Consider the following 13,947-nt stretch of genomic DNA (forward strand, 5'->3'; position numbering starts at 1 on the left):
TTATAAGCTTTTGTGCAATTCTGTAATAAGACCCAGGAGGGGCAAAATAAGTGGTATTTTTATAGCCTTGCTCTGTCCATTCCAGAATATGTTAGGATGACTTTTTATGGTTCTCTTTGAACTGGCTTCGCAACAGAGGGGGGAGTTAGAAGAAGCCACTAGAGTATTGAAACTTTGTAAGGGCTGATGCTTTCTTCAGAAGAAGAAAAATATCATTCAGTGATGATCTTTTAAAACAAAACAGAACGTTTGCTCGGCACACCTCCCGCCAGTCCAGCTGTTGGCCTTTAAAGAGATTCTTGAAAGGCCATGGGTTAGGGTTCCTGCATGCTAACTTCAAAACCTGGTTGAAAAGTAAACTGCAGATGTTGAAGCATTTTGAAGAGGGGTTTGGTGGTGTGGTTTTTTTTAGTCTGTGGCTATGTACACATTACCATTTGCTTCGCATGTAGTGTGCTCCCACTGTTGGATATTCAAAGTTGTGTGTGTACGCCATTGGGCACAATCCTTCTCTATCCTGTGGCCCCATTCACACCATACATTTTAAGCACTATGATTCCAGTCATGGCTTCCCCAAAGAATCCTGTGAGCTCTGGCTTGTTAAGGGTGCTGAGAGTTGTGAGGAGACCCCCATTTCCCACAGAGTTCCCTGGGAATTGTAGCTCTGTGAGGGAAATAGCGGTCTCCTCACAACTCTCAGCACCCTTATCAAGCCAGAGCTCCCAGAATTCTTTGAGGGAAGCCATGACTGTTTGAAGTGGTATCACAAACCACATTCGCACCACAGTGTTAGAAACTGGGATAGAAAAGCTAAGAGCCAAATGGCTTCTGGGACCTGGATTGTGGGTGCCAAAACTGAATGCCTCCACTGGGGGGGTGGGTCAGCAACACTTTTTATTTATTATTTTGATAAGCATGAACTAATATGCAGTTCACATAAGTGACACATTGCTAATATCAGATTTTTAGCAGAAATTGTTAATACATGTTTAATTTTGTGTTTCCCATAAAAATATTGGTACCATACTTCAGTTTTCAAAACACTCTACTTTTTATTGTTAAACTCCTTAACATATTGCCTATCCTTAACGTATACTTCGAGGCTTCAAAGCACATACATTTCAGTAATCCTGGAGTGACAGCCAGGAAAAAATGGCACCCAGATTTTTTGAGGTGCTCGCAAATGGAGAATATTTAGGTGCAAAATGCGCAAAATCCTGTCACACCATACATTTTACGTGCTTGTATATATTTATTACTCTATTACTTATTCCTGATATAAATTTTGAAGTTGTAACTAGTGGGAAGCAACATATGAATTTAGTAAACTTAAACCTAATTGTTGTTGATATTATATGCTTGTTTCATGACTTAGTCCAGCGGTGCCCAAACTGTGACCTCCAGTGGTCCATGAGCTTCCTTCAGGTGGTTTGTGGCATCCCTTTAAAAATGCAAGTAAAGCCACACAGGATCTAGCTACAACAGGCAGAAAAATCATGATGTGGTCCATCAAGACCCTCAATAATTTTCAAGAGAAAATCAGAACCACTGATTCAAATCCCTTTTTTCCATCACCATATCCTGTGTGAAATAATACCTTGAGCCAATCACACGTGTGAAGAAGTACATACTTCCCCTTCTGGCTGTCCTGTTCCCCCTTCCTGAGTTGAGTACTGTGAGGTAAGGCAAGAAATGTCTCCCACTGCTCATTTCATGAAATTAATTCATAATTTTGCCATTCATAAATAAATTGTAAAGCAATACTAGAAATCAGGGCCATCCAATGAAGCATTATATGTTGGAAGATTCATGGCAGGCAGAAGAAAGTGCTTCTTTACCCAGTGCATTGCTTAACTTGCTACCACAATATGTTGCAATAGGTGCCAACTTTGACAGCTTTAAAGGTGATTTAGACAAATTCATGGAGAATAAGGCTATCGTGGATACTAGCTATTGTGGCTTAGTACCACTTAGTACCATTCTTCACGTAGCCCATTGCCTTGATGGGTTTATAAATTTTCCTGGGTCATCAGAGCAGTTGTCCATTGAATGGGAAGGGAGGACCACCCCTGTCTCAGCTGGTTAGCATGAATCAGCTGATGTGGGCAGTGTGTCGACGCACACTCACTGCTGGCATGAAGGCTCCCCCCTCCCTGCATTGGCTGTGGGTGAGTTTAGCCACCCCAATATAGGTGCTGAAAAAGAAAAATCAGTGACAAATGGATGCAAGCAACCTTGTGGAGCTCCATGGATCAGTTTGCGGAGTCCCTGAAGAGCCTAACCATATTATCTCTTAATTAAGCCATTAATGAAACTTCCTCTGTCGAGGCTGATGGTTTAGCTCAGCTCTAAAGCCCTCTCCCTTTTAAAGTCTAGAATCTTTTAATGTAAAGACCACTCATGATTTTAATGGACACACATGACATGGTTCACCTGTTCTAATTTCTCCCTCCGCATGTAAAGTGCAGGAAGCAGCACGGTGAAATGGGCCCCATTTTAAAACTGGGAGTAGTGATGCTGATGAACAAGGTCAACAGGGTTACAGGCGCAGTGTGCAATGCATGCTGTATAGCAGGGGTCAGCAACCTTTTTCAGCCACCATCCCTCAGACCATGTGGTAGGCCGGACTATATTTTTTTTGGGGGGGGGGGGGAGGAATGATCAAATTCCTATGCCCCACAAATAACCCAGAGATGCATTTTAAATAAAAGCACACATTCTACTCATGTATAAACACGCTGATTCCCACACCGTCCATGGACTGGATTTAGAAGGCCCCCGGGCCTTAGGTTGCCTACCCCTGCTATATAGGCTTCGTTTTAAAGCAGAAATAAGCTCCTAACCCTCATGGTTGCAAGAAAAAATAAAAAGCAAAGCTGGTGTGTTTCAAAAGTCTTAGGGTCTACAAGGCACAACGTAATTTCCCTGTTAGTTTCATGTTGCCTGCTGCTACTAAAGTTGTCAATAGTGACTTTTTTTGTTGTTGCTGTTGCTAATAATGTGTTGGAAACAACTGCATTTCAAGTTCAGGGAAAAGAGTGTGTGTCACTTTTCTTTTCTAAGAAAACAAAAACAAATGTCATTAGTGAGATCATCAAACTCATTTTGGGATTGTAATTGGCTTTACCTGCTGGAGGTGTTATCTTCTGTGACACTTAGCTTTCTGTGTGTGAATGTGTGCAAGAGTCCCCCCCCCAAAAAAAGAAAAGACTGGGAGCCTCGATTCTTGAGGAGCAGCGAAACTTTGCCGCAAGCTGCTGGATTTTCTGCTGAGCAACTTTGGCTTTCGATCTACCCCTTTGACATCTGTAACTGTGTTAGATCCTAGATAGATTGACATGTCGTCTGGACCATTTCTGAGAAAAAAATATATACTTTTTTTTTTTTTTGCTTTTGTGATTATGGCAGAGTTTAATGTATTTCTGAGCATTACTGTGCCAGCTTTAGAGGATTAGGCATATTGAGGTTCCCATTAAAGTCTAACTCTGTGATTTTCAAGATCTGTGGAAGGAAAATCATGCATGGATGTTTGATCTTGGGGTGCAGCTGTGCATGCTGTGAGGTATGAAATAAGGGGAAGTTCGCAGTGGGGAAGTGACAGTACAAAGTGCCGTCTTGCAGGAGGAATGGGATTTGGGAGCAGATTTGGATCTTTTGATCTGCCGTGTGATGTGTGATACAGAGGCAAGCCTCTCTCTTTTTGGTCTTTGGGGAGGGAGGAGGGCGTGTCGCGCTGCCCTTGGAGGTAACTTGCGTGTCAAACTCCTTCAGTGGGCTACGGTGGTGTTAACCAAGGATGTGGCTTCTTCCCGTTGCTTGTGCAGGAGAAACAGCAGACTTAAAGAGCACCGAGAGAACTCGCTACGCCGGGAATAGAAGTTTGCATTGGCTATTTGTTGGAAATTGTGGAGGGTGGGGAGAGCGATGGCTGCACAGTCATGTCTTATGCAAAGGTGCGGTAAGGTTGTGCCTAAGTGTCCAGTGGAGAAGTGTATGGAATATGGAACTGTAAGAGATGAACAGAACTGTATGCATTTCATACCTTTTTGAGGGGGGACGTGTATGGTGTGTGTGTGTGTGTGTGTGTGTGTGTGTGTGTGTATGTATAAGTCCCTCTCGCCAGTCCATGTGATGTGTACATAGGAGTAGGACTAGCGCCTTTGTCTTGGCCCTCGTTGCTGGATGAAAAAGTCAAACTCAAATTTCTGTTTCTGCCATGAATCTGAGCGAGGCAAGGCATAGCAGGTGAATTGCATGGCTGAGCATGAACTAAAGGCCCTGATCTTTGCGGACATGAGGTGCCTGACAAGAACCTATGGTAGTATTAAGTGGGGGGAATAGGGCCCTAGCACGGTGGTGATGGTGGTATTATTATTGTTATTATTATTATTAGCAAGAGGGCTTGTGTGTGCAGGGCACCAGAGGGGAGATTGCTTTGCTCCTCTCAGGTCATTCCTCTGCTAAATATAATGGATTGCACTTGCCTTCCTCTGAAATGGGAGCTGAGAACAGAAACGTTTACTGGGATTTAAACGCCAGCTGCTGCACACTGCCCTGGTGACACAGTTTTTCCGAAATGTTACTTCCTACTTGCTCAGAGAAAACTGTTCAATCCTAGGATCCTTTCCGTCCGGTTAGGCACCCGGTTGAGCACGCTATAGTATGCTGTATCGGGTTTAATGCAGTTGCTCTTCCAGGCCAGAAGCTTAGCAGCTTGATCGTTCTGTTCTCGCTTGTGTTTTGGGGTCTGTCTGACTGTTCAGCATTACTTGTCTGCTGCAACGCAGAGGCACCCCTTTCTCACTTAAGAGCAAGAGCATCTCAGCCTAGTAACCAGAATAGCTGTATTTTTTAGCTGACTAAGGTCTATTGCAACAAACCCAAAATATCCTGGATGAAGCGCAAAAAGACCCAGAAGAAATCAATCTCCTTATCCTAAAGCAAAGCCTTTGATGTAATCCTGGTAAGTTTATACTGGGAACCTGCCTGTTTCTTTATGGTCAACTTCAGACATTTTGCAGGAAAAATAGATCACGTGGTCCACTTTTGGTAGTTTTCTGAAAGTTGTGCTCCTGCCTGAGGCTTTAACATAGGACCAGGTAGATAGTGAAAGGCTTTTCAAAACAAGTACAGTGGTACCTCGGGTTAAGTACTTAATTCATTCCGGAGGGCCGTTCTTAACCTGAAACTGTTCTTAACTTGAAGCACCACTTTAGCTAATGGGGCCTCGCGCTGCCGGAGCACGATTTCTGTTCTCATCCTGAAGCACTATTTCTGGGTTAGCGGAGTCTGTAACCTGAAGCGTCTGTAACCCGAGGTACCACGGTACTTACAGCAAAATAAATAACACTGATATTTTTTCTCAAGGAAATGAGGGGGGGGGGGAGCTGCACTCCATATGCACAAGTGAAAGGTTTAATTTTGTTATGAGGGTAAATGAGAACAGGGTATGGTAATCAAAACTTTTTAAATGGTTCATAAAGACAACTCATAAGATTCTGTGAAGGTTCTTTTTTTTTTAATTGAGCCATGGAGGAATTATTCTTTGCAGCTTTCAATTTTCTTAAATCTTGGTCTATGTGTTGCTTGTTAAAGAATTCCATCAAGTGTCTCTTGCTATGCTTCAGAACCTGATTAATCTATTATTAATAGTTATTCAATGTATTAGTCACTCAAGACAAAACATCTCTAAGTGACTTAAGTACACAATTAAAATCACCCATCAAGTTTAAGAATAAAACATTACTCCCCTCACCCCCAAGTCTGAGGGAGGGAAGGAGGGAGGGAGGAAGGAAGGAAGGAAAATCATAATCCTCAAAAGCTTGGGAGAAGAAGTGTCTTAACCTGGTGCCAAAAGGATGTTCATGTCTGTTGGGGAGGCCACCACCAGAAAGACCCTTTCACTTACCTCCACCTCTGAACCTTTCTCAAAGTGGGCACCTGCAGGAAGGCTGCAGGTGATGAATGTGGAGTCCAGGTATGCTCAAGGTAGGACAGGTGTTCTGTTTAAATCTAATACCTGCAAACAGAGGATTAACATAACACAGAGCACACTGTGATGCTCACCTCTCTACCCTCTGGCTGAGTCACTGCTGCTTATTGGGTTGGAGATTGGGAGTGCTGTGGCGGCGAAGCTTGCGTGGTGAAAATATCTGCATGCCATGCACACACCCCTGGTGCTCCTGCTGCTGTGTTTGCACTGCACCAACCTCACTTCTGCCTTGCCCCTCCCCTTCTCTACCCTAATACACAACAGTGATTCAGCAGGAAGGAGATCAGGCGAATGATGGAGCCCACCATGCTGTCTGCTGTTGCCTGATTCGAACACATACAACAGACCTACATTTGAGTTCACAGGAGATTTTTATGTTATACAGCCGCATCAGATTGTACGTGCCTTTAACCTGTATGATTTCAACCATATGCACTCAGCAACATCTCCATTCCAGACTTTTTCTTCTGCCTATATCTCTCTCTGATTCTCCCGTCCACCTTCACCTCCTCCTTCCTCCCTTCTGCTGGTCACTTGCATGTGGGAGGAGTAAGGGGAGGCTGTGGAGACAAAGGGGAAGCCTCCCCATGGAATTTCCCCCATCTCGAGGAAAATTGGCTGTACACAATTTCTGCACATAACACACCTATACATATGATGCAATGCAACTGTAACGATGCTGTTCTCAGTAAGGCTCGCTTGACACCTTTGCTGACATTTTTTGGGAGCTAGGTAAAGACTTGCAACTTTCCCCCAGATGTTTGGTGGTCTCAGCTGATTTTGTCCTGATGGTGGTGTGCTGCCCAAACTTCCTGTGGCTGTTATGGGGGAATTTGTGTTTGTGTGGGTAAAAGAGAGAGAGAGAATTGTTGGCACTATTATGAGAATGTTAATATTTTTCATGAATTGTTAATGGTATAGTGTAGTGTATTTATGTTTACATTTTTAAATGTCAGTTGCTTGGAGACCTTTTATTTATTATTAGTAACAAGTAATTAATTGTCTAATTAATAATAATAATTGACTTTTTCTTGGCATACTAGCAGCTCTCTTGTGACGTGTTTGTATGCTTTGGCATGCAGTTTGGGAATTATCTATCAGTCTATGGGGCTAAAAAGGATAATCACATTAATGCAGCTCTATCCGTAGTAGGTTTTGAACGCGGCTTTCTGCAAGATGCAAGAGGCAAAATGGACAATGTTAGTGCTACGATCAAGTTGAGTCACCACATCTTCCTTTGATGTAGTTTGCTCATGTGATCCCTTCCAAGCACAGCTGTATTGGGCTCATCAAACGGAATGTTCCATCTAAAGCTTTTTGATGCTTTGAAAATGCTTCGGACCCCCGAGCTTACAAACAGCTTGGCATGGGAGGATGTTCATAATTCTTAAAAAGTTATCTGATCCCATAGTACTTTTGTCCCCGGGATTTTGTCTGCAAATCTTTTGCTTTTTCCAACTTCCTGTGCATCCCTATTTTCTCTAGATTCTGTTTGAAGAATAGCACCTCTTTTGTGGGCATGGCTGGCAGCAGTGATGGTTCCCTGGTGAATGGAACATCCATTGACTAACCTGCTTTTATTCCTATAAGGCTTTGTGGTGTCTTGGGTGATGACTGATACTTTAAGAGAGCATTTTGAGTCCATATTCTTGCCATCATTGTTACTGGATCTTTACCTAAAGCATTGGTTCTAGTTTTCATCCTTCTGCATTTGATGAGATTATAACGGTTTCTAGAATAGTACAGTTTAAATGGATCAGATGAAGTTTGGTCTGAACTGTGGCTGAGCCACGTGCTACAAGGGAAGGCATCTTCTACTCTACTGGGTAACAAGGAGGAAGTTCACTCTTGCCTCAAAGTATAGCAGCTGGTTTGCAACTACACGCAAGCAAACATTTTCTTGATCCAAGACCGCTTTGGTGTATGAAGTTGCATACCATCTGATTGGTATAAAACTCTGTGCCATCCAGTGCAGCCACAAGAATTTTGATTTGCACCTCTATGTGACATTTTATTACATTTATTTCTCTTCCCCCACCCCCACCCCAAGGGTAAGAAAGAGAGGGCAAGAAAGGGAGCAATTTATTTTTATAATTCAGAATTGCATTAACCATACCTGTTTGGGAGGTGGGAATATCTTAAGATCAAATATTTTGTTCAGATCAAACCTGTACGTTGAGTGGATAACATTGGAGAATACAGATCTATTGGATTGGTTATGATAACAGATTTGGGTGGCATTCATATTTGTGGTATGATAAAGTAAAAGTGCATAAAGGATTTCTAAACCACATGATAAGAAAATCAATCTGTGAAGTATGGGACAGATATAAAAATCTGTTGAACGGAAAACACCTTGGTGGCTATCTCCAATAGAAGCATTGACTGTTTAAAAATTAAATATGGAAGGGAAATGGGCCACCTATGGTGAGATGTTGATGGAAACAGAGAAAGGGTGGAAACTCAAACCATATGAACAAATAGGGGAAATGTTTACCGGCTGGTTGCAATATCATCAAATAAATGACATATTTAGTGTATAGACAAAAGAAATTTTGGATTTGAAAGTAAGAAACCTAGATTCCAAACCAAATTGCGAGAAGGTAAAGTTAAATTGTTGTCAAAGATGTATAACTTTCTCTTAGAATGGTATACTAAAGATGAAGAGGTTAAAGAAGTAATGACGAAATGGGCTATGGATTCTGGGCATAATATTCAGAATGAATCTTGGTCAAAATTATGGAATCAGAATTTAAAATTTACAGCATGTATGGCCTTAAAAGAAAATGAAATGAAAATAATGTACAAGTGGTATTTGACCCCAGTGAAATTGGCCGAAATGTATAGGATGAAAAATAAATTATGTTGGAAGTGTAATGGAAAAAGACGGAGATTTTTAGCATGTGGTGGACTTGTGATAAGGTAAAAACATTTTGGGAATTGATCTACAATGAACTAAAAAAGATGCTAAAATATACCTCCCCCCCCCCCCCCAAAACCAGAAGCATTTTTACTTGGGTTGATCGGAGAAGAAATTGCAAAAGTAGATCAAAGACTATTTATGTATGCTACCACTGCAGCAAGAACTTTGTTAGCCCATAGGTGGAAATTACAAGAATTACCAACGATTGAGGAGTGGCAGATGAAGATGATGGACTATGTGGAGTTGGCCAACCTTATTGTAAGGATCCGGAACCAAGGCGACCAGAAATTCCAAAGAGATCGGAGTAAATTTATTGAGTACTTGGAAGATCATTGTAAAAACGTGAAGACACTAGCAGGATTGATATGAATCCTGCAACATAACGTAAAAATAATATCTGACCGTGGATAATAAAAGGACTTGATATGTATTGAAGGACATAAACTGGCAGCTGAAATGTGCATACAATTCATTAGGAAATGGGAAACCAGTTGGAGGGAGGGAGGGAAGTCATGACCTCGGCGGAGCAAATGCAATTGATTTGTTATTGTAATGTTGTTATATTTTATGTTTTCTTGTTAAAGAAAAGAAACCTGTATGTTGCACTAACACATGGCTGAAAATGGCTGAGATTCTTGTGTATTTCCATTGCTGTTAACATTCATTTTTAGCTACCACCACAAATATGCCATGGCATGTCTAGAAGGTGGCAGCAGGTTGCAAAAAAGCAATGGATATATTTGGGGAGAACACCAACCTAGTAAAGACTATGCTGAGGAATGTCAAGGAGGTGGAATGTGTTGACCCAGTCTGGAATTGGAAGGAGCTGGATCCGGGGTGACCTGATTCCTGTTTTGTTATGCTTTTTTTAAAAAAGAACTCTGTGGGACCTTTTGATTTGTTCTCTCGACTAAATGACTTTCTTGGTTTTGGTTTGTTTCTTTCATCTCTCTGAAATCTGATACTGGAGAAAGTCTGGGGCTAATGCCAAGCACGGGGCAAATTTATATTGTCATCCATCCTTTGAACTTGTTGAAAGCTCGGATGCTGCCACCCAACATTATATACAAAAAACTTGAGTAATTATGGGTGGTTCAGGAACTTTGCCAGGGCTTGGTCTTCCTACACTTAGCAAGCAGCTTGTGCTGAAGTTGTGCCTCAGCCATTATACAGGTCTTAACTGGTTGCTTGTGTGTTTGGTGGTTCTAATCTGGAATTGTTAAGGAAAAATACTGGGTAATAGTAACAGTTGATAAGATCTGATTGCATGGAAAATGGTATCAGATAAAATGGAAAGGGCAGTTTAAGTGGTAGAGCTTCTACCTTGCACAAAGAAGGCCCAAGGTTGAATCCATGGCAGCTCCATGTAGGACTGGGAATTCCCCTGCCTGAAACCCTGAAGAGCTTCTGCCAGTCAGTGTGGACAATACTGAGCTAGATAGACAAATGGTCTGACTTGGTACAAGAATGCTTCCTATGTTCCTATCAAATCAATAAGGTTTAAACATATGAACTCTCCAACAGTTGTTAAAGCCCACTTTGTCTTGCGCACTACATAATGTATCTAGCATGAGATCACACAAATGCAGCAAAACTGAAGAACCGGTGGCCCTTCATAAGTTGTTGGACCCCAACTTCCATTAGCCCCAGCCAGCGCGGTAAGCATGATGGGAGTTGCAGTTGATCATGCAATATGTATGTGCCCATAATGAAATGGCAGCAAATGTAACTCTAGAAGCCAAATAGAGGTTATTCCGTGTGTCTACTAACAAGGAATGGATTTATGCATTTTTGTGTATAGTCTCAAAGGTTAAAATTAATAGTGCATTTGCACGAAGGTTAATAAGAGAAGCGGAAATTTAAACAGCTCGCTTTCCGTTCTGCTATTTGTGCAAAGTAAACCGCATAATATGGACAGCAACAGGATATATGAGGAATTGATCTAGAACAGGGGTCAGCAAACTTTTTCAGCAGGGGGCGGGTCGACTTTCCCTCAGACCTTGTGTGGGGCCGAACTATATTGGGGGGGTGTGGATGAATGAATTCCTATGCCCCACAAATAACCCAGAGAGGCATTTTAAATAAAAACACACATTCTACTCATGTAAAAAAAAAAAAGCTGATTCTTGGACCGTCTGCAGGCCGGATTTAGAAGGCGATTGGGCCGAATCCAGCCCCCGGGCCTTAGTTTGCCTACCCATGATCTAGAAGGATTTTGATGCGTTTTTATGGTGTTATGGTAGACTGGTTATAAAGAAATCATGATAAATATTGTAATAATTGGGTTGTATTTGACCAAGTCCTGCTCAAAGCAGAGCCATTCAAATTAATAAACCTAAGTTAGTTGTATCCATTACCTTCAGTGGGTCTATTCTAAGTTGAACCAACATTGAATACCACCTATTATCTTCATAATCATCTGAGGAAGAGTTTTGCAGAACTAAAATAACCTGGTCACTATTTTGTGACTTTCATTTAATCATAATAAAGCAACAACTGCTTGCTTTGGATGTCCACCCCCAACTGGAACAGCTTTTTATTTTTTAATGTTGTGCCCTATTTTTTATTTTCCTAAGGATGTCGTCATGCTGGAGTTTGCTTAGCCACAGATAGGTGGCACTACAGCGTGACAACAGCTTACCAGTCACCCCCTGGTGGTGGAGGGCGAGGAAGAATGAAAGCAGTGGCCCAGGACACATTGAGGGCAGGGCAGGGCAGCTCCTCAGCGACTAATCTCCAGTCCTGCCTTGCCACCAGCATCACCACCTCTGGTTCCCTTCTCCTTGCCCTAGGACACTGAAGCGTTTTTTCCTTTTAATTATGGGGGGAGCTGTACAGTAGCGGCCGCCGGCCGATTATATAAAAGAAGCAAAGCACAGATGTGAATGGCTTGATGATTAGAAGGCTGGCTGTATCTTTCTCTTTTGACAAATGGGTGTGGCTGTCTGCCAATCACCCAAGTGCAGCACTGCCTCCTGTTTGCTGTTTTTACGTGTTATGAAATTGGATCTAGGACCCCACGCTGTGCTGGCTCTGGGCCAGTTGCTTTACATAAGAAAGCGAACATAACCTCTGCTGGCAGGGTAAGAACTTTCCTTTCAACCTCTCCCCAGCCTGCATCTGAACATAGGAAGCTGCCTTAGACTGAGTCGGGCTTATTGGTCCACCTGGCTCAGTATTGTCAACACGGGACTGGCAGCAGCACTTCAGGGTTTCAGGCAGGCGTCTCTCCCAGCCCTGGAACCTTCTGCACAGAAAGCAGGTGCTCTGCTACCTAGCAAAGGCCCATCCCCAAAGGATGCCCATGTGAGGGGCTTCAGTGTCAGCAAGTGCATCTTCAGGGTTTCTCCCCCTCCTTACCCTGCCACACACTCCAAACCTGAGATCTCTGTGTGGCTCCCATGCTATAGGTCACAGGGCCTGAATAGACATTTCTGCACTTGCATCCCCCTCTGCATGCTGCAGGACCCAGGGAAGACACCTCCAACCAACCATCTCAACGACAGCAAGTTTTGTGGTTTTATTTGCTGCTTTCTTTCTTTTCCCCCCAATTCGTATTGGTTTTTATTAAATCTGCATACAGAACATTAATGCCAGCATACAGATACAGAATTCAGATATGAAAATTCTCGATCCTCTTCCACTGCCCAGAAGTTTCCAGTAAGTCAGGATGTATCCATTGTTTGCACAGTCTCATCTGCCACTTCAAGATGTAACTTCAAGGGTGTAACTTTCGTATAGAGCACACCTGTAGTTCCCCTCTCACAGCTGTATCGCCCTTGCCTTTTCCCTTTTTTGTTGGCCGTATCATAAGGACGGAGAAAGTCCAGCTTGTTCTTACTGAGGACGCAAAGATCAATGTTACTGCTAGAGCCCAGATCATTGTATATGCCAGCTGCTATGGCATCTCTCACAAGCTGGCTTCTTCCTCCTCCGTGTCAGGCTTGAATTTGTCTTCAAAAACTGCCATAGCTGCCAATGAACCTGAACCTATTGTGATGTAAGGCAATTTGTCTGTAGATCCATGGGGTTAGATGCTGTAAAGATGGGCCCCAGTGACATCTACCCCACCCAGAACCAGGGCTGCACCAATGTAACCTTGATACCTGAAGAGCATCTGCTTGAGCATCCAGTTGGCTGTGACCACCCTTGGAAGCTGTCCAGTTGAGAGCTAGTGGAGTTCCATGTTAGAAGAGATCAACTGAGTTGTCATTTCTGTGTCTGCAGCCATTCCAGCACCGCAAACATTAAATGTTTGGAGATATATGGTGTATTTTTGAACAGTTCTTGTCAGCAACAACCAGTGGCTCTTGTATCTGCTCCAAGTACTATCCCATCCTTAAACACTACCCCAGCAATGGTGGTGCCAGTCTTGCGGGCTGTGGGAAGATGCAGGCCCTTCTTGGTCCCCTCTGCTTCAAGCTGAGAATTCTGGGTGCAGTTGTGGAAGTTGAATCATCCGGCAGCGGCAGCCTGCGAGGCTGCAAGACGGAGAGTGTCGCCATCTTGCTCGGACTTGATGGGTTTTCCCTCAGGCAGCGGCGGCAGCGGCCTTCTATTTGCTGCTTTCTTGAGCAGAGATTTATTTATTTCATAAAATTCATATACTGCTTGATTGCAAGCAAGCAGCAAACAAACAAACAAACCCTCAAAGTGGTTTGCAACAAGAATAAAACTATAAAACTATCAATAAAAAAAGTTGTTTGAAATGTTTTTTTTAAAAAATAAAACCAATGGTATGCTAAAAACAGATTAAAACACATGCCAGCATTCTACATAATCTAGATAGGCTTGCCTTAAAAAATGCTTTTAGCAGGTGCACCAAAAATAGTACAGTGAAGTAACCTGCCTGGTGTTAGTAGGCAGGGAGTCCCAAAGTTAGGGAGCCACCACACTAAAAGATCCATTTCTGACAAAAAATTTGTGGCACCTGCAACACTGCAGGTCCACAAATTGAAGTGGTCAAGTGGGAATATATGAGGTAAGGTGATCTCGCAAATAAGCTGCTCTCAAGTTCTTAAGGGCTTTATAT

General features: G+C 42.7%; 1 protein-coding gene and 1 pseudogene across 3 annotated transcripts in view; one reads left to right on the top strand and one right to left on the bottom strand.

Annotated features, from left to right (window-relative positions):
• The window catches only part of NKD1 (NKD inhibitor of Wnt signaling pathway 1), a 114,582-nt gene that overhangs the window by 12,209 nt on the left and 88,426 nt on the right, over window positions 1-13,947 (top strand). The gene's annotated exons all lie outside the window — the stretch shown is intronic.
• LOC114601848 (proteasome subunit beta type-7 pseudogene) lies at window positions 12,482-13,420 on the bottom strand (annotated as a pseudogene).

The sequence above is a fragment of the Podarcis muralis genome, chromosome 7 (genome assembly GCF_964188315.1).
Source record: "Podarcis muralis chromosome 7, rPodMur119.hap1.1, whole genome shotgun sequence".
Taxonomy (NCBI): Eukaryota; Metazoa; Chordata; class Lepidosauria; order Squamata; family Lacertidae; genus Podarcis; species Podarcis muralis.